This window comes from Oryzias latipes, chromosome 22 (assembly GCF_053564925.1).
Source record: "Oryzias latipes strain Hd-rR chromosome 22, Olatipes_Hd-rR_3.1".
In the NCBI taxonomy this organism is placed as follows: domain Eukaryota; kingdom Metazoa; phylum Chordata; class Actinopteri; order Beloniformes; family Adrianichthyidae; genus Oryzias; species Oryzias latipes.
Genome location: NC_136258.1, coordinates 3,413,239 through 3,418,998, shown reverse-complemented (window position 1 = coordinate 3,418,998; position 5,760 = coordinate 3,413,239). Strand labels below are relative to the sequence as shown.

General features: G+C 38.8%; 1 long non-coding RNA gene across 2 annotated transcripts; it reads right to left on the bottom strand.

The window, feature by feature from the left end:
• Positions 1 to 2,288: 2,288 nt before the first annotated feature.
• On the bottom strand, positions 2,289 to 3,845 carry LOC144989062 (uncharacterized). Of its 2 annotated transcripts, XR_013653210.1 has the most exons (4): positions 3,615 to 3,845; positions 2,961 to 3,059; positions 2,735 to 2,831; positions 2,289 to 2,607 (listed from the first exon to the last, which is right to left on the bottom strand). It is a non-coding gene; the product is annotated as an uncharacterized LOC144989062 (long non-coding RNA). The 2 variants fall into 2 exon arrangements; XR_013653209.1 differs by having other exon boundaries at positions 2,961 to 3,845.
• Positions 3,846 to 5,760: the final 1,915 nt, after the last annotated feature.

The following is a 5,760-nucleotide window of genomic DNA, read 5'->3' as shown; positions in this document are numbered from 1 at the left end:
GACTGTCCTAGAGTCCTCCCCCCGGAGAAGCTGAATCCCCCCCACGAAATCAAAGAAGGAAACATTTGCAGGTCGGTCAGCATCCATTACCTCCCCTTAAGTTTCAGCAAAGAAGAGTCGCTGTAGAAGGAGCTGTCCAGCGCGCCGCGGTGCTGAAGCGCTTCTGCTTGGGCTCTGAGGGGGGGGGCAGGTACAGGCTATTTCAGGAGCTGCTATGGGGCTTCGTCAACAACTCACGTCATTTCATCAGCGCGGCAACTGTGAGCGCAGAGAGCTCAGAGCGCGCGTGTCACTGTCAAACTGTGTAGCATCCACGCACGTCCGCACACACAGTCAGAAAGATGGGCACACACGCGCACACGGAGGCGCGCACGTGCAGAAAAAGAAGGAACAGAAACTGAGCGGAGTCCTACGACGGAGTATTAGGGCCACCAAAAAAAAAAAAAATTATAGCCACCAAAAAAAAAAAAAGTAAAATTACGAGATTTTATCTCGTAAATTTAGGAGATAAAAACTCGTAAATTTACGACTTAAAATCTCATAAATTTACGAGAAAAAAGTCGTAGATTAAAGAAAAAACACTGAAGTTGTCCGTTTATGGAACCTAGCTTGAAGATGAAGTATGTGGAGCCTTTTGTGAAGCTTCATTTCCGGATTATTATAGGTTTAAAACAAAGAGATTCTGAACCTTTTGGCGACTCAAAATCAGATTATTTTCCGTGTAGCAGTCTTTCCGGGGTTCAGTGTCAGTAAAGCGGAGTTTAATATGTAAAATAAGGAGCTCAGAGACACGTTTGGGTGTAGACAATCGCTGCAGCCTTTATTCTCCTTTTCATTCACATTTTCTGAAGTTCATTTGTCTCATTACGTCATGAACCTGTCATCCCAACACCAATGCGGAAGTAAACAGTGTTACAAACGCCCCCTCCTGCAGATGAAATGTCCCGTTTCAGCATAAAACAATAGACCTTTTTCACACTTCCGCATTTTTTGACCGGAAATACGTCAATGACGTGTAAAACAACTTCCTGTTAGCATAGCGGCACATATGAAGAATGGCAGAGTCGAAGAGTTGCAGTTTCTGTTGTGTTCCAGGCTGTTCGTCTTCCAACCAAAAACAGCCTGGCCTCTCATATCATTATTTTCCTGTGGATCCAAACCTGAAACCCAAATGGATACAGGTGATCCGAAGAGACGAAGGGCATAGTTTTAATGTAAACACAGGTAGCACCCTCTGCTGCCGGCATTTCGCTCCGGATTGTGGTGCGGCTGCGTCGTTCGTCGCCTGAAGAGTGGTTTTGTCCCGCGCCTTTTCCCTTGGAACAACTTTACTGCTCCTTTGAGAAGGGAGTCAGTATATGACAGAACCTCAAACGTCAGTCTATGCAGCTATGCTGTGAAGATAGCAACATGGTGGCTAAGCTAAGGCAGTAGAGATGGATCACGACTACGTGACACACCCACCTGCAGGTAAGGTTGTTCATGATGTGTTTGGTTAACGTTAGTCAACTATGTGTACCGTTATTGGATACATGCATTTCTACCTGAACAAATTAATATTTATAATAAAAGATGTTCATGCTCTCACCTATTTTAATTACATGTATTTAATTAATTTTGGGTATTTTGTCATTAACAAAAATGAATGAAATGTATTTGTAATTAAATACTTAACATACTTTTCAAAACATGATTACTGTGTTGTGTTGAAAGGTAGAATAAATATATCAAGACTGATTTTTAATTTCTTTATCTTCACAGGTGCTGTGGATGAGGCTTTGGATACATCCATGACTTAGAAGCCAAGTTCCCTTGCTGGAGCCAGGAGACGATGTCATGGCAGACAAAGAGTTCCTCGTTCAAGACCTCCTTACTGACATTGGATCTAAGATCATGATTCCACCTTTTAAGCTTTCAGCTCCATCAGCAAGGAGGAAATAGAACAAACCCAAGCCATTACCCGCCTCAGAATTATAGTGGAAAGAGTGATCAGTAGGATAAAGTCCTTTCACATCAGGGACTCTCTGTGCCGCTCACACTGATGGGCAGTGTGAATCAGATCTGGCTTAAATGCCGTGTTTTGGCAAATTGTCAAGGACTTTTTTGTGTTGAAGAGTGAATTAATGTTTGGTATGTAAATAATGAATAATGTGCAAATAGTATGGAAAAATTTAGTGTTTCCACATATTCTTAAAATCTAGTTAAATATAATTGTTATATTCCTAATATTTTCCTGTTGAAATGTGACTTTGACTTCACAAAAATAATTAGATGAACAAATAAAACAATTTTGGTCAAAATTGTGCCTCATTTAATATTTTTAGGTATGCGTAACAACAACTGATTAATAACAACACAAATAACATCAAAGATTTAGAATAAAAAAGAACATTACAGATCATCAACAGTAAGACAGAAGGCTGAACTGATTTTTAAAGACAAGATAAGTGTAATTTAAGGTATGCATTCATGCATTTGCTATAATATCTATCCAAGTTCTCTTTCATTCCATCTCAGAAACCCCATCCAACACAGCCATGAGAGGTTGGGGCTGCACCTGGCATAATCTGCTTCCAGATGCCATCATATATGGATCTGGCTGTGGTCCTACACAAGAGAAACACAACACACAAAAGTTAGACATAAGTGCATAACTACATTTAAATTTAATGTAATTTTTTTACATTTAAACTTAACTTGCTCTCACAAAGCAACAAAAAGTTAAATTATTCACCTGTATATGCCTTGTACAGTGTGGACCTCAGACCGTCTTAGCCAACTGTTTTGGGCTTTTGCACCACCAGCTCACTAACCGGTTCAGGATGGATTCCCTTATAAATAAAAGGCAAAAAGAAATTACAGTCTGTAATAACTACTGGGGGTGTTTTTATAATAATCTACAGTTGTTATGGATACACATCCGTTCTTAAATCATAATGATAATTTGATCACAAACCCACCTGTGTTCTTGGTCTGTGCCATCTTTGCAAGCCACTCGTGCAGGCCAGGGGGGGGGGGGGTGGATCAGCCTGCTGACCCAGCTGTGAATAATGTGCGGTCTGGAAATTAAATAGGTTAAAATTAAGACATACTTATGTTGCTACATCAATGTAACATGAAACTATAACTGTCAGTAGGGTGACCAGATTTGAGTTTGTAAAAAAGAGGAGTGAAGTGAGTTTGTGAGATATTTCATCGAGAGTAATTGGTGTGCAGAGCTGCATACATGAAGCAAATATGATTACATTTCATCTATGTTCAATGTTATTTTATCATATAAGTATCGAAAAATAGGACATGTCCAGGAAAAGAGGACGTGTGGTCACCCTACTTTCAGAAAAATAATACTAATAGTAAGTGAAGAAAGTGCCGCAACTGTCTGCAGCAAGAAGAATGAAGACGCAAACGGGCACCTTAACATTTCTTATTTACAGCTTCACCAAATTTTTGGGTGTTATGTTAATCTCATGCCTTTTCACTTAAACACACACACAACATATTAACTGCGATGTGTTATACCTTATATTACAAATAACACCAGGATTTACAGTTGACGTAAACAAACACACAGAGTTACCGGTGATGCGGCTATGGCTAAGCTAGCTGAAGCTTACCTTGGTAATGGTGGATAAACTCTTCGTGGAAGAATTTATATCCCTTGTCCAATTTGTTTCCTTTAGTGGACGAATGCATCTTCACACTCTTCATCGCATCGGCGCTGATGAACTTCGGAACACAACTCAGGCTCTTCGAAAACACTCTAGGCTCTGCCATTCTCCGCCAGCGAAGCACAAACCGGAACTAAGTTTACACGTTGCTGACGTGTTTCCGGTTTTTGCGAAAAAGGTCTATAAAGAGGAATGAAAATAGTGTTTTATATTAGCTTTGGAACGTTGAAAATGCCAAAAAAAAAAGTGCTCCTCCTTTTGTGTGACGGAAGCGTCACACAGACGTAGAGTCTTGTCTTTGGTGAAGAAAGGATTCAAGCAAACAGCTGCAGGGACACCGACGACGGCTTCATCGGGCTTGAGAGATCCTGCAAACCAACCATCAATAAATAAAACTTTAATAAATCGTAAATCAAACAAATGACCTTCCAGACATTTGGAACGTTATCAATAAACATTCAGCTCACCTGTTCAACTAAGTTTAGTCGGTCTTCTCTGCGGCTGCACGGCGTTCACCTGCTGCTCTGCATGCTAACTTCTATCTTTAACTTCTATCTCTACTTCTAATCTCCTAAATTTACGAGTTTTTATCTCCTAAATTTACGAGTTTTTATCTCCTAAATTTACAAGTTTTTATCTCCTAAATTTACGAGTTTTTATCTCCTAAATTTACGAGTTTTTATCTCCTAAATTTACGAGTTTTTATCTCCTAAATTTACGAGTTTTTATCTCCTAAATTTACGAGTTTTTATCTCCTAAAATTACGAGATAAAATCTCGTAATTTTACTTTTTTTTTTTTGGTGGCTCTAATTTTTTTTTTTGTGGCCCTAATACTCCGTCGTAGAGTCCAGATGTTAAGTTCAGAATGAAGATTTTTACTTTTAAAGTTTTGTTAAATGCAAAAAAAAGGAGCAAAAGTCACAACATTTTTAGACCAAAGAAATGAATTCTGTAATCTTTTAGTTTATTGATTGATTGATTTCGTTTATATTAAGCAAGTTCAGCAATAAAAAAGAACCCCCCACATATATTAAATCACAAGGTATTAATTTCTTGCTCAGAAAGAAAATAAAAGAAATTGATGCCATTGACATTATAATTGCTTCTAATCCCAAACAGACATATCTGCACATATACATAAATACACACGACAGATTAAATCCATCCATCGATCCTGAATCCCTTTTGGGGTCTTGAGGCTGCTGGAGCCCTAAACAGGCCACCAGTCTATGGCAGGGCCACTCACACACAACTTAGAATAACAATTTTATCAATGACGTATGTTTTTTAGAGTCGGAGGGAATCATAGTGATTGGAGAAAACCCACACATTAGGGGTGTAATGATTAATCAGCCTAATTGATGAATACATTTATATTCCTTTATCCCAAACAGATTGATCCGTCTGAGGCAAGTTGTTAATCCAATCGATCCATACCATTATGGAATAGCTTAAAAATGAAAAAAATGATTGGGATTGAAACACGGTACAGGGTTATTATAATATAAAAACGACCAAGTGCCTTTACAGCGGCCAACACACATGTGATGGCAGCCAAAAATGATCAACCATCATTCCAGTCCAATGTTTATAAACATTTGAATTTAGCAAAGACATGTGACCATCCAGAATGTTCTAAGAATGTTACCTTCGGATTATTTTGATGGAAAAACAACAGTGGGCTGAGCTTTAGGAAACTGAATCATGAATGGATTTACCATTGTTCTTGTTTGTTTGGACACACATTTCATTTACACTTGATTATCTTGCAGGAAATACAAGGAATCTGGAAAACTTCACCTGTTCATCTCTGACTCACACTGGTTGAATTTGGATTAAAGACGTCCTGGATCGAGTTGAGGTCAGTGAATCGGATTATTCAAAATGAACCAATGTTGACTTTGAATCGTATGATAAACCACAAATTATGCTATGAATCACATCGTTGTTAAAATAAATTGTTGCAGTACTGCCACACATTATAAAATATGTGCAAGGTCCCAGCTGGGATTAGAACCAACACATTCTGAGTCAAAGGTGAGAGCACTAACCACTGTGCCGCTGTGCAACACACACATTGAAACCACTACA